Source organism: Oncorhynchus mykiss, chromosome 14 (genome assembly GCF_057628025.1).
Source record: "Oncorhynchus mykiss isolate SJ-2025 chromosome 14, ASM5762802v1, whole genome shotgun sequence".
NCBI classification, from domain to species: Eukaryota; Metazoa; Chordata; class Actinopteri; order Salmoniformes; family Salmonidae; genus Oncorhynchus; species Oncorhynchus mykiss.
The window spans coordinates 34,186,692-34,210,960 of NC_143035.1; positions in this window are offsets into that span (position 1 = coordinate 34,186,692).

The following is a 24,269-nucleotide window of genomic DNA, read 5'->3' on the forward strand; positions in this document are numbered from 1 at the left end:
AAGCAGTTACTCTAAGAACTGTGTGTGTGTGTGTGTGTGTGTGTGTGTGTGTGTGTGTGTGTGTGTGTGTGTGTGTGTGTGTGTGTGTGTGTGTGTGTGTGCGTGCGTGCGTGCGTGCGAGGGCGTGCGAGGGCGTGCGAGGGCGTGCGTGTGCGTGTGTGTGTGTGTGTGTGTGTGTGTGTGGGCAACACAAATAAAACAATGTACCCTAAATATCCATTGGTAATAGTTCACCAACTATTTGACCGCAAACTTGCGAAGGGACGCTGACAGTGTTCCCAATGTTTTGTGACAAGGTAATGCTGCCCCCCTGTGGTTCTGCCACAGCGTAGCATATCCAAACAGAGGATGAAGGGTTCCTCATACTCATACTGTAATACTGTGAAAGGTTAAACCAAGGCCAAATTCCCAATATAGTGCACAATATATCTACACTACCGGTCCAAAGTTTTAGAACACCTTCTCATTCAAGGGTTTTTTGTTATTTTTACTATTTTCTACATCGTAGAATAATAGTGAAGACATCAAAACTATGAAATAACATCATGTAGTAACTAAAAAACCAGCTTCACCTGGAATGATTTTCCAACAGTCTTGAAGGAGTTCCCACATATGCTGAGCACTTGTGGCTGCTTTTCCTTCACTCTGCGGTCCGACTCATCCCAAACCATCTCAATTTGGTTGAGGTTGGGGGATTGTGGAGGCCAGGTCATCTGATGCAGCACTCCATCACTCTCCTTCTTGGTCAAATAGCCCTTACACAGCCTGGAGGTGTGTTGGGTCATTGTCCTGTTGAAAAACACATGATAGTCCCACTAAGTGTAAACCAGATGGGATGGTGTATCGCTGCAGAATACTGTGGTAGCCATGCTGGTTAAGTGTGCCTTGAATTCTCAATAAATCACAGACAATGTCACCAGCAAAGCACCCCCACACCATCACACCTCCTACTCCATTCTTCACGGTGGGAACAACACATGCAGAGATCATCCGTTCACCTACTCTGCATCTCATAAAGACACTGCGGTTGGAACCAAAAATCTCAAATTTGGACTCATCAGACCAAAGGACAGATTTCCACCGGTCTAATGTCCTTTGCTCATGTTTCTTGGCCCACGCAAGTCTCTTCTTATTATTGGTGTCCATTAGTAGTGGTTTCTTTCCTGAAATTCGACCATGAAGGCCTGATTCACGCAGTCTCGTCTAAACAGTTGACATGAGTCTGTTACTTCAACTCTGTGAAGCATTTATTTGGGCTGCCAAGAGTGTGCAAAGCTGTCATCAAGGCAAAGTGTGGCTATCCAGACCCAGACACTTGGATCTATCTATGTGAAGCTATCCACACCCAGACACTTGGATCTATCTATAGGAAACTATCCACATCCAGACACTTGGATCTATATGTACAGTTCCTTCAGGAAGTATTCAGATCCCTTGATTTTTTTCAAATTTTGTTACGTGCAATGGAGATGCTGAGAGTCGAGAAGCAGGTGAAACGTTTAATTAAACAACCAACATGGAATGAGACAACATAACAGTAGTGTCTACGCATAAACACAGGAACAACACTGACTGGAGAAAGACCTAAGGGAGTGCCAGATTAAGGGGAAGTAATAAGTGAGGTAATGGAGTCCAGGTGTGTCTGATGATGACGTGCAGGTGTGAGTAATGATTGATGCCAGGTGTGAGTAATGATTGATGCCAGGTGTGAGTAATGATTGATGCCAGGTGTGAGTAATGATTGATGCCAGGTGTGAGTAATGATGGATCCTAGAACCGGTGGTTAGTATATCCCGGCAACGTTGAACTCCGGAGGGGAGATGTGGGAGTAGACATGACAGTATTCCCCTCGCCCCCAACTCACGACCCCAGCCGCAGGACGATGACAACCAGAGGGATGGCCCCGATGACAAGGAGCAGGCTGGTCAGGGACACGAAGATGGACATCACAGATGATGTTGGGATCCAGAATGTCCTCCACCAGAACCCAACACCACTCCTCTGGGCCACTCCTCTGGGCCAAATCTGCAGCAATCTACACACAACAATAACAAAGTAAAAACAGTTTTTTTGACATTTTACCACACTTATTTAAAATAGAAAACAGAAATACCTTATTTACATAAGTATTCAGACCCTTTAATTTGAGACACATATTGAGCTTAGGTGCATCATGTTTCCATTGATCATCCTTGAAATGTTTCTACAACTTGATTGGAGTCCACCTGTGGTAATTTCAGTTGATTGGACATGATTTACACCTGTCTCATTTTCACCTGTCTCAGTGGACTAATGCATTGAGGACTCCGGGGTGACGCCACAGTCCAAGAATATGGGGATTGTGGCTCAGATGCACAAGGAACATCTCTCTCCAGAATGCGCTCTCTCCCGCCATTTCATGGGTTCACAGTTTCATAAAAGGCACACAATTGTCAATGAAAGGTCCCACAGTTGACAGTGCATGTCACAGCAAAATCCAAGCCTTGAGGTCAAAGGAATTGTCCATAGAGCTCTGAGACAGGATTGTTTCGAGGCACAGATCTGGGGAAGGGTACCAAGAAATCTGCAGCATTCACCCAAGAACACAGTGGCCTCCATCATTCTTAAATGGAAGAAGTTTGGAACCACCAACACTCTTCCTAGAGCTGGCCGGCGGAAAAACTTCACACTCCACCAATCAACTTCAGTTAAAATAGCTACCATCCCAACTTCATTCAAGGCTTCAATAGCCACTCTGTGCGATATGGCTGACCCGATAACACTGGAGATCCTTGTCAGAGAGCTGGCGAAATCATGTAAAAGTTTTGCAGAAAAACTCCCCGAATTTCTGAATAACTCACTGGCGGCTGCTCTGGCTCCAATTCAGGCAGCCGTGGAAACCAAAAGGCAGCAGAACTCACCAAATTACTGAACAACTCACTGGCCGTGGCTCTGGCTCCAATTCAGGCAACCACGGAAACTATAAGGGGTTCTGTGGCATCGCACACTACCACACTGGTAGAAGTTGAGTCCGGGCTGTCGGGCCACAGCGACCAACTCACTACGCTGGAAAGCAGGCTTGACGATGTGGCTGCCACCAACAGCTCTCCGCAGCTACAAGTGGAAGATTTGATTTCACGTTCAAAACGCCAGAATATCCGCGTGATTGGACTGCCAGTTCATGGCAGAGCTGTTCAAAGAGGTTTTGGGCGATAAGGCTTTTCCCAATCTTCCTGAACTCAATAGAGCCCACCGCAGCCTTGCACCGAAACCTCACCCAGGTGGCCGACCGTGTCCCATCATAGTGTGGTTCCATCGATACAAAGAAAAGGAGCTCGTCCTTCGGTGGGCAAGGGAACATGGCGACATCACTTTCCAAGGATTTATGTTCTAGCCTGGCGAAGAAACTGGCCCCATTCAATGACATCAAGTCCACTCTGTACAAGAAGGGATTCCGCTTTGGTCTAATCCCAGAACACTTACTCCTTCCGGGATGGCAAAAGCTATTTCTACATTCATGACCCAAATGGGTTGTGTTGATCCATGGCGTTTCCTCCACCCGGTCACAAAATACTTCTCCTACTTTTCTCATGTTCATCATGCCTAGAGCCCTTCTCCCCTAAGTTAAAACTACAGAATATTCTGCGATAGTGATTTCGGACCATTCCCCCCCCACATTCTGGATTTAGCTCTTGCTCTAAATGCAAAAATTGAAGATTGAATTGAAGATTTAACATTGTCTAACAAAGAATTCTGTGACATTATTTCGACCAACATAGATGTATTCATTCAAACAAATAAAAATGATGGGTCCTACCCATCTCTTTGGGAGACTTTCAAAGCTGCATTACGGGGAATTAATTATATGCAGATTGGCTGAAACTTCAAACTCCATTTAATCTGCTGGTAGAGCAGAATTTCTGTTGCAACGAACAAAGGGGACGTCCTAGGAATATGGTGACAAGGCCAGATATGGTGACAAGGCCAGATATGGTGACAAGGCCAGATATGGTGACAAGGCCAGATATGGTGACAACGCCAGATATGGTGACAACGCCAGATATGGTGACAAGGCCAGCCGCCTTTTGGCACACCAACCTAAAGACCAGTCGGCATCTCATCTCATCTCTCAGGTATATGACTCCTCCCGTAATCTTACAAGTGATCCCTCTAATATTAATTCAACTTTCGTGTAATTTTATTCTAGCCTCTACAAATCCTAACCCCGTCACATAATACGGCTATGGACAACTTGTGCCCCTACTGTCCTTGTGTCCTTCAAAGTCTACTGGAAACCCCATTGTGTGACCCATTGTGTGCTTTGAAGATCTGGAGACAATTTCGTCAACATTTTAGACTTTCTGCCCCTTCTCTTCTAAGCCCAATCTGTAACAATCACCTATTTTTACACTCCAAACACTACCAGGCTTTTGTTTTGTGGCGAGAGAGAGGTTTGGTATGTTTCAAATATTTATTTTTAGATGGGAAGTTTGGCAGTTTTAATGATCTCATAGCTAAATGTAGTCTGTCTCATTCTAATCTTTTCCGCAATTTTCAAGTCCGAATTCATTTTCCCACCTTTCCACAACTACCTCCAAAGACGTTGCAGGAAGAGACCCCCCCCCCCCTACACACACACACACCCCGTGGAGTTGGCAAGGTCTGATTTCTGGATTATATGATATTATGCTGTTCTCTGAACTTGAACTTGACCTTGCAGATGACTGGTGGGGTGAGGCTTTACAGATGACTGGTGGGAGGAGGCTTTACAGATAACTGGTGGGGTGAGGCTTTACAGATGACTGGTGGGGTGAGGCTTTACAGATGACTGGTGGGAGGAGGCTTTACAGATGACTGGTGGGGTGAGGCTTTAGAGATGTCTGGTGGGGTGAGGCTTTACAGTTGACTGGTGGGATGGGGCTTTACAGATCACTGGTGGGGTGAGAATTTACAGATGACTGGTGGGAGGAGGCTTTACAAATGACTGGTGGGGTGAGGCTTTACTGATGACTGGTGGGGTGAGGCTTTACAGATGACTGGTGGGGTGAGGCTTTACAGATGTCTGGTGTGAAGAGGCTTTACAGATGACTGGTGGGAGGAGGCTTTACAGATGACTTGTGGGATGGGGCTTTACAGATGACTGGTGGGAGGAGGCTTTACAGATGGCTGGTGGGATGGGGCTTTACAGATGTCTGGTGGGAGGAGGCTTTACAGATGACTGGTGGGAGGATGCTTTACAGATGACTGGTGGGATGAGGCTTTACAGATGACTGGTGGGGTGGGGCTTTACAGACGGCTGGTGGGATGGGGCTTTACAGATGACTGGTGGGATGGGGCTTTACAGATGTCTGGTGGGATGGGGCTTTACAGATGACTGGTGGGAGGAGGCTTTACAGATGACTGGTGGGAGGAGGCTTTACAGATGTCTGGTGGGAGGAGGCTTTACAGATGACTGGTGGGAAGAGGCTTTACAGATGACTGGTGGGAGGAGGCTTTACAGATGACTGGTGGGAAGAGGCTTTACAGATGACTGGTGGGAAGAGGCTTTACAGATGACTGGTGGGAAGAGGCTTTACAGATGACTGGTGGGAAGAGTCTTTACAGATGACTGGTGGGAGGAGGCCCTAGTGTTAACTCCACATCCTCATGTGCTCGGTTAAGTTTCATTCAGTTCAAGGTCTTGCACAGAATTCACTACACCAAAGAAAAACATAGTAATGTGATAGATGTTCATTCACACCGAACCACCTGACCACAGCCATATGTTTTATTCGTGTTCTAAGCTGTCTGAGTGGTGTAAGAGGTGAGTAACTGTCTGCAGGGAAGTCAGGCGCAGGAGAGCAGAACTGGGTAACAACCGGAGCAGTTTAATGAGACAAAACCGACGGCACTCATAACATCAAAATATGGGTTGAAATAACCTGTAGCAAACCAGTCTATAATGCACATGCACTTTACAACAAACAATTCCACACACAGACATGGGGGGAACAGAGGGTTATATACACGTCACGTAATGAGGGAATGAAACCAGGTGTGGGAAAACAAGACAAAACAAATGGAAAATGAAAGGTGGATCGGCGATGGCTAGAAGACCGGTGACGTCGACCGCCGAACGCCGCCTGAACAAGGAAAGGAACCGACTTCGGCGGAAGTCGTGACAATTGGTCATCCTTTTTAATACTCTCTCTAAAATTCTAGATCTTGACCTGCAGCCTTGCCCTCTGATAGCTATATTTGGAGTTCCATCTTTGTTGCCTAGTCTCACTAAAAGTAAAGTGGAAGTTGTAGCGTTTGCCTCCCTTAGAGCCCGCCAGTAGATCTTGCTTAGCTGGAAATCCTTCAAACCTCCCACTTTATCATCCTGGTTGAAAGATCTAATGTCTTTTCTACACTTAGAAAAAATGTAATATAGTATTTTGAGAGACTGTACTTTTAACTTTTTCTTGAGATGGCAGCATTTAATTTCCTTTTTTGAACAGTTGCCTTCTATTGATCAAGAGTATGAATTTCGGCCAACAGGGGATACGGGAGGGCGTGTGAGGGAAGGGATAGTATGTTGTGATATTTTCTATCTATTTTTGTGCATGTGTATTTGTGTGCATATACAGTGGGGCAAAAAAGTATTTAGTCAGCCACCAATTGTGCAAGTTCTCCCACTTAAAAAGATGAGAGGCCTGTAATTTTCATCATTCAACCATGACAGACAAAATGAGAAAAAAAAATCCAGAAAATCACATTGTAGGATTTTTAATGAATATATTTGCAAATGATGGTGGAAAATAAGTATTTGGTCAATAACAAAAGTTTATCTCAATACTTTGTTATATACCCTTTGTTGGCAATGACAGAGGTCAAACGTTTTCTGTAATTCTTCACAAGGTTTTCACACACTGTTGCTGGTATTTTGGCCCATTCCTCCATGCAGATCTCCTCTAGAGCAGCTTCAACTCCCTCCAAAGATTTTCTATGGGGTTGAGATCTGGAGACTGGCTATGCCACTCCAGGACCTTGAAATGCTTCTTACGAAGCCACTCCTTTGTTGCCCGGGCGGTGTGTTTGGGATCATTGTCATGCTGAAAGACCCAGCCACGTTTCATCTTCAATGCCCCATGAATCTCACGATACATGGCCCCATTCATTCTTTCCTTTACACGGATCAGTCGTCCTGGTCCCTTTGCAGAAAAACAGCCCCAAAGCATGATGTTTCCACCCCCATGCTTCACAGTAGGTATGGTGTTCTTTGGATGCAACTCATCATTCTTTGTCCTCCAAACACGACGAGTTGAGTTTTTACCAAAAAGTTATATTTTGGTTTCATCTGACCATAAGACATTCTCCCAATCAACTTCTGGATCATCCAAACGCTCTCTAGCAAACTTCAGACGGGCCTGGACATGTACTTGCTTAAGCAGGGGGACACGTCTGGCACTGCAGGATTTGAGTCCCTGGCGGCGTAGTGTGTTACTGATGGTAGGCTTTGTTACTTTGGTCCCAGCTCTCTGCAGGTCATTCACTAGGTCCCCCCGTGTGGTTCTGGGATTTTTGCTCACCGTTCTTGTGATCATTTTGACCCCATGGGGTGAGATCTTTCGTGGAGCCCCAGATCAAGGGAGATTATCAGTGGTCTTGTATGTCTTCCATTTCCTAAAAATTGCTCCCACAGTTGATTTCTTCAAACCAAGCTGCTTACCTATTGCAGATTCAGTCTTCCCAGCCTGGTGCAGGTCTACAATTTTGTTTCTGGTGTCCTTTGACAGCTCTTTGGTCTTGGCCATAGTGGAGTTTGGAGTGTGACTGTTTGAGGTTGTGGACAGGTGACTTTTATACTGATAAGTTCAAACAGGTGCCATTAATACAGATAACGAATGGAGGACAGAGGAGCCTCTTAAAGAAGAAGTTACAGGTCTGTGAGAGCCAGAAATCTTGCTTGTTTGTAGGTGACCAAATACTTGTTTTCCACCGTAATTTGCAAATAAATTCATAAAAAATCCTACAATGTGATTTTCTGGAATTGTTTTTCTCATTTTGTCTGTCATAGTTGAAGTGTACCTATGATGAAAAGTACAGGCCTCTCTTATCTTTTCAAGTGGGAGAACTTGCACAATTGGTGGCTGACTAAATACTGTATATAAGTTGCAAAGAAAAAGCCATATCTCAGACTGGCCAATAAAAAGAAAAGATTAAGATGGGCAAAGAACACAGACACTGGACAGTTGAACTCTGCCTAGAAGACCAGCATCCCATAGTCCGCTCTTCACTGTCGACGTCGAGACTGGTGTTTTGTGCTGCTTTTGTGCTGCTTTTGATACCATCGATCACCACATTCTTTAGGAGAGATTGTAAACCCAAATTGGTCTACACGGACAAGTTCTGGCCTGGTTTAGATCTTATCTGTCGGAAAGATATCAGTTTGTCTCTGTGAATGGTTTGTCCTCTGACAAATCAACTGTAAATTTTGGTGTTCCTCAAGATTCCGTTTTAGGACCACTATTGTTTTCACTATATATTTTACCTCTTGGGGATGTCATTCGAAAACATAATGTTAACTTTCACTGCTATGCGGATGACACACAGCTGTACATTTCAATGAAACATGGTGAGGCCCCAAAATTGCCCTCGCTAGAAGCCTGTGTTTCAGACATAAGGAAGTGGATGGCTGCAAACGTTCTACTTTTAAACTCCGACAAAACAGAGATGCTTGTTCTAGGTCCCAAGAAACAAAGAGAACTTCTGTTGAATCTGACAATTAATCTTAATGGTTGTACAGTCGTCTCAAATAAAACTGTGAAGGACCTCGGCGTTATTCTGGACCCTGATCTATATTTTGACGAACATATCAGGACTGTTTCAAGGACAGCTTTTTTCCATCTACGTAACGGCGGAGATCTTTGTGGGCTATACTCGGCCTTGTCTCAGGATGGTAAGTTGGTGGTTGAAGATACCCATGTAGTGGTGTGGGGGCTGTGCTTTGGCAAAGTGGGTGGGGTTATATCCTGCCTGTTTGGCCCTGTTCGGGGGTATCATAGGATGGGGCCACAGTGTCTCCTGACCCCTCCTGTCTCAGCCTCCAGTATTTATGCTGCAGTAGTTTATGTGTCGGGGGGCTCATGTCAGTTTGTTATATCTGGAGTACTTCTCCTGCCCTATCCGGTGTCCTGTGTGAATTTAAGTATGCTCTCTCTAATTCTCTCTTTCTCTCTTTCTTTCTCTCTCTTGGAGGACCTGAGCCCTAGGACCATGCCTCAGGACTACCTGGCATGAGGACTCCTTGCTGTCCCCAGTCCACCTGGCCATGCTGCTGCTCCAGTTTCAACTGTTCTACCTGTGATTATTAGTATTTGACCATGCTGGTCATTTATGAACATTTGAACATCTTGGCCATGTTCTGTTATAATCTCCACCCGGCACAGCCAGAAGAGGACTGGCCACCCCACATAGCCTGGTTCCTCGCTAGGTTTCTTCCTAGGTTTTGGCCTTCATAGGGAGTTTTTCCTAGCCACCGTGCTTCTACACCTGCATTGCTTGCTGTTTGGGGTTTTAGGCTGGGTTTCTGTACATCACTTTGAGATATCAGCTGATGTACGAAGGGCTATATCAATACATTTGATTTGATTTGATTTTCTGGGTACTATTTAATGAAGCTTCCAGTTGACGACCTGTGAGGCGTCTGTTTCTCAAACTAGACACTCTAATGTACGTGCCCTCTTGCTCAGTTGTGTAACTGGGCCTCCCACTCATCTTTCTATCCTGGTTAAGGATAGTTTGCGGTGTTCTATGAAGGGAGTAGTACACAGCGTTGTATGAGATCTTCAGTTTCTTGCCAATTTTTCGCATGGAATAGCATTAATTTCTCAGAACAAGAATAGACTGACGAGTTTCAGAAGAATGTTCTTCGTTTCTGGGCATTTTGAGCCTGTAATTGAACTCACCAATGCTGATGCTCCAGATACTCAACTTGTCTAATGAAGGCCAGTTTAATTGCTTCTTTAATCAGTACAACAGTTTCAGCTGTGCTAGCATAATTGAAAAAGGGTTTTCTAATGATCAATTAGCCTTTTAAAATGATGAACTTGGATTAGCTAACACAACGAGCCATTTGAACACAGTGATGGTTGCTGATAATGGGTCTATGTATTCCATTCAAAATCAGCCATTTCCACATTAACAATGTCTACTGCATTTCTGATCAATTTGATGTTATTTTAATGGACAAAAATCTGCTTTTCCTTCAAAAACAAGGACATTTCAAAGTGACCACAAACTTTTGAACGGTAGTGTATAAACATGCACAAAAATGTATATTTATATATCATTATTTCCAATTGTATGTGTACATTTATTTGATTTTTGTATGTATGCTGCTTTTGTTGTTAATGGGAGGAAGGTATTTCAATAAGTACAGTGCCTTGCGAAAGTATTCGGCCCCCTTGAACTTTGCGACCTTTTGCCACATTTCAGGCTTCAAACATAAAGATATAAAACTGTATTTTTTTGTGAAGAATCAACAACAAGTGGGACACAATCATGAAGTGGAACGACATTTATTGGATATTTCGAACTTTTTTAACAAATCAGAAACTGAAAAATTGGGCGTGCAAAATTATTCAGCCCCCTTAAGTTAATACTTTGTAGCGCCACCTTTTGCTGCGATTACAGCTGTAAGTCGCTTGGGGTATCCAACCTCACTGAGCTCTATCAGTTTTGCACATCGAGAGACTGAATTTTTTTCCCATTCCTCCTTGCAAAACAGCTCGAGCTCAGTGAGGTTGGATGGAGAGCATTTGTGAACAGCAGTTTTCAGTTCTTTCCACAGATTCTCGATTGGATTCAGGTCTGGACTTTGACTTGGCCATTCTAACACCTGGATATGTTTATTATTGAACCATTCCATTGTAGATTTTGCTTTATGTTTTGGATCATTGTCTTGTTGGAAGACAAATCTCCGTCCCAGTCTCAGGTCTTTTGCAGACTCCATCAGGTTTTCTTCCAGAATGGTCCTGTATTTGGCTCCATCCATCTTCCCATCAATTTTAACCATCTTCCCTGTCCCTGCTGAAGAAAAGCAGGCCCAAACCATGATGCTGCCACCACCATGTTTGACAGTGGGGATGGTGTGTTCAGCTGTGTTGCTTTTACGCCAAACATAACGTTTTGCATTGTTGCCAAAAAGTTCAATTTTGGTTTCATCTGACCAGAGCACCTTCTTCCACATGTTTGGTGTGTCTCCCAGGTGGCTTGTGGCAAACTTTAAACAACACTTTTTATGGATATCTTTAAGAAATGGCTTTCTTCTTGCCACTCTTCCATAAAGGCCAGATTTGTGCAATATACGACTGATTGTTGTCCTATGGACAGAGTCTCCCACCTCAGCTGTAGATCTCTGCAGTTCATCCAGAGTGATCATGGGCCTCTTGGCTGCATCTCTGATCAGTCTTCTCCTTGTATGAGCTGAATGTTTAGAGGGACGGCCAGGTCTTGGTAGATTTGCAGTGGTCTGATACTCCTTCCATTTCAATATTATCGCTTGCACAGTGCTCCTTGGGATGTTTAAAGCTTGGGAAATCTTTTTGTATCCAAATCCGGCTTTACACTTCTTCACAACAGTATCTCGGACCTGCCTGGTGTGTTCCTTGTTCTTCATGATGCTCTCTGCGCTTTTAACGGACCTCTGAGACTATCACAGTGCAGGTGCATTTATGCGGAGACTTGATTACCCACAGGTGGATTGTATTTATCATCATTAGTCATTTAGGTCAACATTGGATCATTCAGAGATCCTCACTGAACTTCTGGAGAGAGTTTGCTGCACTGAAAGTAAAGGGGCTGAATAATTTTGCACGCCCTATTTTTCAGTTTTTGATTTTTAAAAAAAGTTTGAAATATCCAATAAATGTCGTTCCACTTCATGATTGTGTCCCACTTGTTGTTGATTCTTCACAAAAAAATACAGTTTTATATCTTTATGTTTGAAGCCTGAAATGTGGCAAAAGGTCGCAAAGTTCAAGGGGGCCGAATACTTTCGCAAGGCACTCTATAGGGGATAAAAGGACGTATCTGTTCAATTTGTAATTTGTATTTCTTTATATATCCAATATTTATATATATATATATATATATATATATATATATATATATATATATTTGGGACACAAACAACAGTGTGTAGATTGATGAGGGAAAAATACATTTTAATCCACAATTTGAGTTAGACCTGCCTGCGTAACGCTAGTGGGATGTTCAAAGAGAAGAGTGGAGATAACATCTTGCTGTCTAAACCTTCGGCAGGATACTGACAAGGCAAGGGGATATTCTTCAACAGAATACGGATCATTTCAAATCAAATCAAATCAAATGTATTTATATAGCCCTTCTATATCAGCTGATATCTCAAAGTGCTGTACAGAAACCCAGCCTAAAACCCCAAACAGCATGCAATGCAGGTGAAGAAGCACAGTGGCTAGGAAAAACTCCCTAGAAAGGCCAAAACCTAGGAAAAAACCTAGCGAGGAACCAGGCTATGAGGGGTGGCCAGTCCTCTTCTGGCTGTGCCGGGTGGAGATTATAACAGAACATGGTCAAGATGTTCAAATGTTCATAAATGACCAGCATGGTCAAATAATAAAAATCACAGTAGTTGTTGAGGGTGCAGCAAGTCAGCACTTCAGGAGTAAATGTCAGTTGGCTTTTCACAGCCGATCATTAAGAGTATCTCTACCACTCCTGCTGTCTCTAGAGAGTTGAAAACAGCAGGTCTGGGACAGGTAGCACGTCCGGTGAACAGGTCAGGATTCTATAGCCGCAGGCAGAACAGTTGAAACTGGAGCAGCAGCACGGCCAGATGGACTGGGGACAGAAAGGAGTCATCATGCAATTGGCTCATTCATCCCCCTCCTCTCCCCTGTAACTATTCCCCAGGTCGTTGCTGCAAATCAGAACGTGTTCTCAGTGAACTTACCTGGTAAAATAACGGATAAATAAATCAATAAAATGCCAGGTAGTCCTGAGGCATGGTCCTAGGGCTCAGGTCCTCCGAGAGAGAGAAAGAAAGAGAGAAAGAGAGAAGCATACTTAAATTCACACAGGACACCGGATAAGACAGGAGAAGTACTCCAGATTTAACAAACTGACATGAGCCCCCCGACACATAAACTACGGCAGCATAAATACTGGAGGCTGAGGAAGGAGGGGTCAGGAGACACTGAGGCACCATCCGACGATACCCCCGGACAGGGCCAAACAGGCAGGATATGACCCCACCCACTTTGGATATCAACAGACCACCAACTTACCATCCTGAGACAAGGCAGAGTATAGCCCACAAAGATCTCCGCCACGGCACAACCCGCAAGGGGGGGGCGCCAACCCAGACAGGAAGATCACGTCAGTGACTCAACCAACTCAAGTGACATACCCCTCCTAGGGACGGCATGAAAGAGCACCAGTAAGACAGTAACTCAGCCCCTGTAATAAGGTTAGAGGCAGAGAATCCCAGTGGAAAGAGGGGAACTGGCCAGGCAGAGACAGCAAGGGTGGTTCGTTGCTCCAGAGCCTTTCCGTTCATCTTCACACTCCTGGGCCAGACTACACTCAATCATATGACCCACTGAAGAGATGAGTCTTCAGTAAAGACTTAAAGGTTGAGACCGAGTCTGCGTCTCTGACATGGGTAGGCAGACCGTTCCATAAAAATGGAGCTCTATAGGAGAAAGCCCTGCCTCCAGCTGTTTGCTTATAAATTCTAGGGACAATTAGGAGCCCTGCGTCTTGTGACCGTAGCATACGTGTAGGTATGTACGGCAGGACCAAATCAGAGAGATAGGTAGGAGCAAGCCCACGTAATGCTTTGTAGGTTAGCAGTAAAACCTTGAAATCAGCCCTTGCTTTGACAGGAAGCCAGTGTAGGGAGGCTAGCACTGGAGTAATATGATAATTTTTTTTGGTTCTAGTCAGGATTCTAGCAGCCGTATTTATCACTAACTGAAGTTTATTTAGTTCTTTATCCGGGTAGCCGGAAAGAAGAGCATTGCAGTAGTCTAACCTTGAAGTAACAAAAGCATGGATTAATTTTTCTGCATCATTTTTAGGCAGAAAGTTTCTGATTTTTGCAATGTTAACGTAGATGGAAAAAAGATGTCCTTGAAACAGTCTTGATATGTTCGTCAAAAGAGAGATCAGGGTCCAATCAGCGGATTTCATCATGGAATCAAAGAGTAAATAATGAGTATGTGAAGAAGGAACCTGCTGATGTAATAAAACAATCTTCTGATGTCATAAAATCTGATAATTCAGTCAACCATTCTTTACCATTTAGAATACTTTCCTAAGGCACTGTAGGAAGCTATCCACACCCAGACAGGCGGCAGGTCTGGTTGCCAGGAAGTGCTTTGAAATGCTAGTCATGGCTCACATCAACACCATCATCCCGGAATCCCTAGACCCACTCCAATTCGCATACCGCCCCAACAGATCCAAAGATGATGTAATCTCTATTGCACTCCACACTGCCCTTTCCCACCTGCACAAAAGGAACACCTTTGTGAGAATGCTATTCAGATAACAGCTCAGTGTTCAACACCATAGTGCCGTCAAAGCTCATCACTAAGCCAAGGACCCTGGGACTAAACACCTCCCTCTGCAACTGGATCCTGGACTTCCTGACGGGCTGCCCTCAGGTGGTATATATCCATGTGCTCATATCCCCGAGCTGACAAGGTACAAATCTGTCGTTCTGCACCTGAACAGGCAGTTAACCCACTGTTCCTAGGCCGTCATTGTAAATAAGAATTTGTTCTTAACTGACTTGCCTAGATAAATAAAGGTAAAATAAATAAAAATAAATAAACATATTGGTTACTGTTAAAGTGGCAATCAGCAGTTCAAGCGTCCCCCGTCCCCCAGCCCCCGTCCCCCACCCCCCACCCCCCGTCCCCCGTCCCCCACCCCCCGTCCCCCGCCCATGTTTCGGTAAAAAGCCGAGGGACGGGTCTGGAGAAATGTAACCACTCTCAAATTCATAGACAGAGATATGGATGCAAAGACTGACCATCCATGGTATCAACATTATCCTTTGAACCATGTTTTTAGGCTGTAAAGTGTTTGTTTACATTTACTTTGTTTACAAACATTGGAGTAAAACAAGCTTATACTTTGGGTTCTGATGGGGTACGACAGTTGAACTAAGCTCATGAGGCTTTTATAAGGTATAATCTTCAAGAATCAATGGGTACATATCATTAATTCACAAGTCCAAAATTGTATGTAGCAATTGAAGATTGCCCTTTTAAAGCTACAGCAGGGTTGAGTCCTGACTCTAATCTTTGACAGGATGCAATAGAGATAACAATCTCATACACACTCACTCTGAAACAGCAGCATCGACAACAGAGCGGTGATAGAGAACAACATTTATTTAATTAACAGTCATCAACATGGTCTAGTTGGTGCCGTTTCGACCAATACTGAAGGATCAGTAGTCTTGATAAATCCCTAAAGCGTATTGCCTGATGTTTCAGTTAGTAATGGTTGACTGAATTATCACCCTAATTCCAACAGATTTTATGACATCAGCAGGTTCCTTCTTCACACACTCATCAATTTACTCTTTGATTCCGTGATGAAATCTGCTGAAATTATCTAGTGGTATTTAGTCATATTCTGTAGAAGAATATCCCCTTGCCTTGTCAGTATCCTGCCGAAGGTTTAGACAGCAAGATGTTATCTCCGCTCTTCTCTTTGAACATCCCACTAGCGTTACGCAGGCAGGTCTACCTCAAATTGTGGATTAAAATGTATTTTTCCCTCATCAATCTACACACAATACCCCAAAATGATGAAGCAAAAACAGTTTTTTTATGTTTAGAAAAATTAACTGAAATATTACTTTACATTAACTACCGGTCAAAAGTTTTAGAACACCTACTCATTCAAGGGTTTTATATTATTTTTTGTATTTTCTACTTTGTAAAATAATAGTGAAGACATCAAAACTATGAAATAACACACATGGAATCATGTAGTAGCCAAAAAATTATTAGGCAAATTAAAATATTATTTTAGATTTGAGAATATTCAAATAGCCACCCTTTGCCTTGATGACAGCTTTGCACACTCTTGGCATTCTTTCAACCAGCTTCATGAGGTTGTCACCTCGAATGCATTTCAATTAACAGGTGTGCCTTCTTAAAAGTGAAATTGTGGAATTTCTTTCCTTAATGCGTTTGAGCCAATCAGTTGTGTCGTGACAAGGTAGGGGTGGTATACAGATGACAGCCCTATTTGTTAAAAGTCCATGTCCATATTATGGCAAGAACAGCTCAAATAAGCAAAGAGAAACGACAGTCCATCATTACTATAAGACATGAAGGTCAGTCCATCATTACTTTAAGACATGAAGGTCAGTCCATCATTACTTTAAGACATGAAGGTCAGTCCATCATTACTTTAAGACATGAAGGTCAGTCCATCATTACTTTAAGACATGAAGGTCAGTCCATCATTACTTTAAGACATGAAGGTCAGTCCATCATTACATTAAGACATGAAGGTCAGTCCATCATTACTATAAGACATGAAGGTCAGTCCATCATTACTTTAAGACATGAAGGTCAGTCCATCATTACTTTAAGACATGAAGGTCAGTCCATCATTACTATAAGACATGAAGGTCAGTCCATCATTACTTTAAGACATGAAGGTCAGTCCATCATTACTATAAGACATGAAGGTCAGTCCATCATTACTTTAAGACATGAAGGTCAGTCAATACGGAACATTTCAAGAGCAGTCTCAAAAACCATCAAGCGCTATAATGAAACTGGCTCTCATGAGGACCGCCACAGGAAAGGAAGACCCAGAGTTACCTCTGCTGTGATGAAACTGTCTCTAATGAGGACCGCCACAGGAATGGAAGACCCAGAGTTACCTCTGCTGTGATGAAACTGGCTCTAATGAGGACCCTCACAGGAATGGAAGACCCAGAGTTACCTCTGCTGCAGAGGATAAGTTCATTAGAGTTACCAGCCTCAGAAATTGCAGCCCAAATAAATGCTTCACAGAGTTCACATAACAGACACATCTCAACATCAAGTGTTCAGAGGAGACTGTGTGAATCAGGCCTTCATTTTATTAATTTATTTTCATGTATTTATTTCACCTTTATTTAACCAGGTAGGCAAGTTGAAAACAAGTTCTCATTTACAATTGTGACATGGCCAAGATAAAGCAAAGCAGTTCAACACATACAACACCACAAAGTTACACATGGAGTAACACAAACATACAGTCAATAATACAGTAGAAAATAAGTATATATACAATGTGAGCAAATGAGGTGAGATAAGGGGGGTAAAGGCAAAAAAAAGGCCATGGTGGCGAAGTAAATACAATTTGCAAGTAAAACACTGGAATGGTAGATTTGCAGTGGAAGAATGTGAAAGTAGAAATATAAATAATGGGATGCAAAGGAGCAAAATAAACAAATAAATACAGTAGGGGAAGAGGTAGCTGTTTGGACTAAATTATAGATGGGCTATGTACAGGTGCAGTAATCTGTGAGCTGCTCTGACAGCTAGTGCTTAGAGCTAGTGAGAGAGATAAGTGTTTCCAGTTTCAGATATTTTTGTAGTTCGTTCCAGTCATTGGCAGCAGAGAACTGGAAGGAGAGGCGGCCGAAGGAGGAATTGGTTTTGGGGGTGACCAGTGAGATGTACCTGCTGGAGCGCTTGCTACAGGTGGGTGCTGCTATGGTGACCAGCGAGCTGAGATAAGGGGGGACTTTACCTAGCAGGGTCTTGTAGATGACCTGGAGCCAGTGGGTTTGGCGACGAGTATGAAGTGAGGGCCAGCCAACGAGAGCGTACAGGTTTGCAGTGGTGGGTAGTATATGGGGCTTTGGTGACAAAACGGATTGCACTGTGATAGACTGCATCCAATTTATTGAGTAGGGTATTGGAGGCTATTTTGTAAATGACATCGCCAAAGTCGAGGATCGGTAGGATGGTCAGTTTTTCGAGGGTATGTTTGGCAGCATGAGTGAAGGATGCTTTGTTGTGAAATAGGAAACCAATTCTAGATTTAACTTTGGATTGGAAATGTTTGATGTGAGTCTGGAAGGAGAGTTAACAGTCTAACCAGACACCTAGGTATTTGTAGTTGTCCACATATTCTAAGTCAGAACCGTCCAGAGTAGTGATGCTGGACTGGCGGGCAGGTGCGGGCAGTGATCGATTGAATAGCATGCCTTTAGTTTTACTTGTATTTAAGAGCAGTTGGAAGCCACGGAAGGAGAGTTGTATGGCATTGAAGCTCGTCTGGAGGGTTGTTAACACAGTGTCAAAAGAAGGGCCAGAATTATACAGAATGGTGTCGTCTGCGTAGAGCTGGATCAGAGACTCACCAGCAGCAAGAGCAACATCATTGATGTATACAGAGAAGAGAGTCGGCCCGAGAATTGAACCCTGTGGCACCCCCATAGAGACTGTCAGAGGCCCGGACAACAGGCCCTCCGATTTGACACACTGAACTCTATCAGAGAAGGAGCTGGTGATCCAGGCGAGGCAATCATTTGAGAAACCAGGGCTATCGTGTCTGCCGAGGAGGATGTGGTGATTGACAGAGTCGAAAGCTTTGGCCAGGTCAATGAATACGGCTGCACAGTATTGTCTCTTATCGATGGTGGTTAAGATATCGTTTAGGACCTTGAGCGTGGCTGAGGTGCACCCATGACCAGCTCTGAAACCAGATTGCATAGCGGAGAAGGTGCGGTGGGATTCAAAATGGTCGGTAATCTGTTTGATGACTTGGCTTTCGAAGACCTTAGAAAGGCAGGGTAGGATAGATATAGGTCTGTAGTTTGGGTCAAGAATGACCCCCATTTGAAGAGGGGGATGGCCGAAGCTGCTTTACAATCTTTGGGAGTCTCAGACGACACGAAAGAGAGGTTGAACAGGCTAGTAATAGGGGTTGCAACAATTTCGGCAGATAGTTTTAGAAAGGAAGGGTCCAGATTGTCTAGCCCGGCAGATTTGTAGGGGTCCAGATGTTGCAGCTCTTTCAGAACATCAGCTGACTGGATTTGGGAGAAGGAGAAATGGGGAAGGCTTGGGCGAGTTGCTGTGGGGGGTGCAGTGCTGTTGACCGGGGTAGGGGTAGCCAGGTGGAAAGCATAGCTAGCCGTAGAAAATGCTTATTGAAATTCTCAATTATATTGGATTTATTGGTGGTGACAGAGTATCCTAACCTGAGTACAGTGGGCAGCTGGGAGGACGTGTTCTTATTCTCCTTGGACTTTACAGTGTCCCAGAACTTTTTGAGTTTGTGTTGCAGGAAGCAAATCTCTGCTTGAAAAAGCTAGCCTTGGCTTTTCTAACTGCCTGTGTTTATTGGTTTCTAACTTCCCTGAAAAGTTGCATATCACGGGGGCTGTTTGATGCTAATGCAGAACGCCATAGGATGTTTTTTTGTTGGTTTTAAGGGCAGTCAGGTCTGGAGAGAACCAAGGTCTATATCTGTTCCTGTTTCTACATTTCTTGAATGGGGCATGCTTATTTATTTATTTTTAATTAACCAGGCATCCTCTACTGACGGGATGAGGTCAATATCCTTCCAGGATACCCGGGCCAGGTCGATTAGAAAGGCCTGCTCGCTGAAGTGTTTCAGGGAGCGTTTGACAGTGATGAGTAGAGGTCGTTTGACCACTGACCCATTACGGATGCAGGCAATGAGGCAGTGATCACTGAGATCTTGGTTGAAAACAGCAGAGGTGTATTTAGAGGGCAAGTTGGTTAGGATGATATCTATGAGGGTGCCCGTGTTTACTGCTTTGGGGTTGTACCTGGTAGATTCATTGATAATTTGTGTGAGATTGAGGGCATCAAGCTTAGATTGTAGGATGGCTGGGGTGTTAACTTCTTATGGCTGCAGGGGCGGTATTGAGTAGCTTGGATGAAAGAGGCCAAGAGGTGCCCAGAGTAAACGGCCTGCTTCTCAGTCCCAGTTGCTATATATGCATATTATTATTAGTATTGGATAGAAAACACTCCGAAGTTTCTACAACTGTTTGAATAATGTCTGTGTGTGTAACAGAACTCATATGGCAGGCAAAAACCTGAGAAGACATCCAAACAGGAAGTGGGAAATCTGAGGTTGGTCAATTTTCAACCCAGCCCCTACTGAATACACATTGGTAATGTTGCACTTCCACTAGATGTCAACCGTCTTTAGAAACTTGAATGAGGATTCTACTGTGATGTGGGGCCGGATGAGAGATCTTTGTGGTCTGGCAGAGAGCCAGGTCCTGGTCATGCGCATTTCACATGAGAGCGACCTGCGTTCCTACAGACAATGGAATTCTCCGGTTGGACCGTTATTGAAGATTTATGATAACAAAACCCTAAAGATGGATTCTATACTTAGTTTGAAATGTTTCTACGACCTGTAATATAACTTTTTGAAGTTTTTGTCCGACGTTCGGCTGGACCTGCATGAGCGTTTGGATTTGTGTACTAAACGCCCTAACAAAAGTAGCTACTTAGACATAAATAATGGACATTTTCGAACAAATCAAGCATTTTTTGAGGATCTGCGATTCCTGGGAGTGCATTCTGATGAAGATCATCAAAGGTAAGGGAATACTTATAATGTTATTTCTGATTTCTGTTGACTCCAACATGGCGGATAATTGTATTTGTTTTCTGAGCGCCGTCTCAGATTATTGCATGGTTTGCATTTTTGGTTAAAAAAAATCAAATCTGACACAGCGATTGCATTAAGGAGAGGTATATCTATATTTACATGTCTAACAACTGTATTTTCATCGACATTTATAATGAATATTTCTGTAAAAGGATGTGGCTCTCTATGAGACACAGTGCTGTTTTTTGTCAAGGGCTTCAGTGATATCATTTAAAATATTGGAACTAGTGAACGTATCGCGCCAATGTATACTGAGATTTTTTTATATAAATATGAACTTTATCAATCAAAACAAGCATGTCTTGTGTAACATGAAGTCCTATGAGTGTCATCTGATGAAGATCATCAAGGTTAGTGATTAATTTTATCTCTATTTGTGATTTTTGTGACTCTTCTCTTTGGCTGGAAAAATGGCTGTGTTTTTCTGTGAGTTGGTGGTGACCTAACATAATCATTTGTGGTGCTTTCGCTGTAAAGCCTATTTGAAATCGGACACTGTGGTGGGATTAACAACAAGATTACCTTTAAAATGGTATAAGATACATGTATGTTTGAGGAATTCTAATTATGAGATGTCTGTTGTTTTGAATTTGGCGCCCTGCACTTTCACTGGCTGTTGTTATATCGATCCCATTAACGGGATTGCAGCCCTAAGAAATTTTAAGCATGTCCCAGTTTCGGTCACCGAGCTCTGAAGATAGATGGGGGGCAATCAGTTCACATATTGACAGGTCAGGGAATCAGTATAAATATCATTCATCAGTGATTTAAAAATACCAATCGGGACAAGTTCTTCCAGTTTAAAAGTATTTTGTAAGGCGTTCCAAGACGATGGCGCAGAGTACATAAAAGCCCTTTTATCAAATTCAGTTCGGACATTTGGAACAGTTAGCAGGATAAAGTCCAGTGAACGAAGAGAGTACCCACCACATTTCTGAACAATAAAAATGCCCAAATAAAAAGGTAGCAAACCCAAAATGGCTTTGTAAATGAAAGTATACCAGTGCCTGAGCCTACGAGTGACTAGAGAAGGCCAGCCAACCCTGGTATAGAAAGTGCAGTGGTGCATAAGGGTTTTGCAGTTTAAAATAAATCTCAAAGTGCCATAGTAAAGGGTGTCAATTGATCTCAAACACTGAGCGGAAGCATTCATATATAAAATATCCCCATAGTCTAGTAAAGGCATAACTGTAGCTGATACTAGCCCCCTTCTGGCTTCAAAAGAAAAACAAGGCTTATTCCTAAAATAAAATCCCAATTTCAGCTTCAATTTTTTTGTAAGAGTTTGAATATGCAATTTAAAAGAGAGGCCGTCATCAATTAAAATTCCAATATATTTATATGAGGTTACAACCTCAATCTCCTTGTCCTGACAGGTAGTAATAGGTGAAAGGTTCAGAAGTCTATTTCTTACTTTAGAAAACACCATTAGTTTGGTTTAGTCAGTATTGAGGATAAGCTTCAATTGACATAAGGTATGTTGAACAGTATCAAAAGCAGTTAGCAAGTTCTGGAAAGCTTTTGTAAGAGACGTGGCACAACAGAAAATAACAGTATCATCAGCATAAAAATGAAGTTGCGCATTTTGGACATTTTTGTCTAAATTATTTATATAAATAGTGAATAAGAGAGGACCAAGTACAGAGCCTTGGGGCACACCATTAAAGACAGACAATTTAACAGACATAAGCCCATCAAATTAAGTGCACTGAGTTCTATCAGACAGATAGTTAGCAAACCATGCAACTGCATGCTCTGAAAGACCTACACTCGACAATCTCTGCCTTAGTATGGCATGATCAACTGTGTCAAAAGCCTTAGAGAGATCAATAAAAAGTGAGACACAGTGCTGTTTTTTGTCAAGGGCTTCAGTGATATCCTTTAAAACCTTCACGGCTGCTGTAATTGTGCTATGCTTCTTCCTGAAGCCCAATTGGTACATTGATAAAATAGAGTTAGTATATAAAAACTATTTTAGCTGTTCACTCACAAGGGTTTCAAGTATTGTCACCAGGGGTGACAGCTTTGAGATTGGCCTATAATTATTTAAAATAGTTGGATCTCCCCCTTTTAAAAGTGGTAGCACAAATGCTGATTTACAGATTTTACAGATTTCTCATTACTTTCCAGGGTTAGATTGAACAGATATGTAAGTTGTTCAGCTATGAAATCAGCTGCGAGATTTATAAAGCAGGGATCCAAAAGATCAGGACCTGCAGGCTTTCTCTGATCTAAGGATTTCATGGCTTTATATACCACCTGCACTAAGAATGGCAAAAAGCTAAAAGTTTGACCTGCTCTCACTGGTTCAGAGGCAGAGGACACTGAATCAAATAGCCTACCATATGATACAAAGTGCTCATTGAAACAATTCAGCATTTCAGTTTTGTCATATACGGCAACAGAGTCCGTCAAAACACATGACGGTAATTCATTAACATTACTGTTACCAGACATAGACTTAATATCCTTCCAGAACGTTCTAGTGTCATTCTGGTTATCAGTGGTAACAGACATAACATATTCAGACTTGGCATCCTGAGAAGAAAAGAACACTTGTTTCGTAACTGCCTAAAAATAAGCCAATCAGCATCAGAACATGATTTCCTTGCTTTAGCCCAGGCTAGATTACGGTCGGGAATAATACAAGACAGCTCAGAAGAAAACCCTGGATTATCCCGCCTTTAAACCCTGAACCTGTGGAATGGAGCATGTTTGTTTACTATTTGGAAAAAAAACATAATGAAAGAATTTCCAGGCAGTTTCCACATCAGGGATAAACTCAATCTTACTCCAGAGATAAACTCAATCTTGCCTGATGACCGCCAACCGTGGTTAGCTGAATACTAACGTTGGCTAGATTCTGGCTAGCTTCCGACCTCAACCAAATTGAGATGGATTGGGATGAGTCAGACTGCAGAGTGAAGGAAAAGCAGCCAACAAGTGCTCAGCATATGTGGGAACTCCTTCAAGACTGTTGGAAAATCATTCTAGGTAAAGCTGGTTGAGAGAATGCCAAGAGTGTGCAAAGCTGTCATCAAGACAGAGGTTGGCTACTTTGAAGAATCTCAAATCTAAAAAAAATTTTGATTTGTTTAACACTTGATGATTCCATTATGTGTTATTTCATAGTTTTGATGTCTTCACTATTTTTCTACTAAGCAGAAAATAGTCAAAATGAAGAAAAACCCTTGAATGAGTAGGTGTTCTAGAACTTTTGACCGGTAGTGTAAGTATTCAGACCCTTTACTCAGTACTTTGTTGAAACACCTTTGGTAGCGATTACAGCCTTGAGTCTTCTTCGGCATGACACTACAAGCTTGGCACACTTGTATTTGGGGAGTTTCTCCCATTCTTCTCTGCAGATCCTTAGACGTTATGACAGGTTAGATGGGGAAAGTCGCTGCACAGCTGTTTTCAGGTCTCTCCAGAGATGTTCAATCGGGTTCAAATCCGGGCTCTGGCTGGGCCACTCAAGCACATTCAACGACTTGTCTCTAAACCACTCCTGCTTTTTCTTGGCTGTGTGCTTAGGGTCGTTGTCCTGTTGGAAGATGAAGCTTCGCCCAAGTCTGAGGTCCTGAACAGTCTGGAGC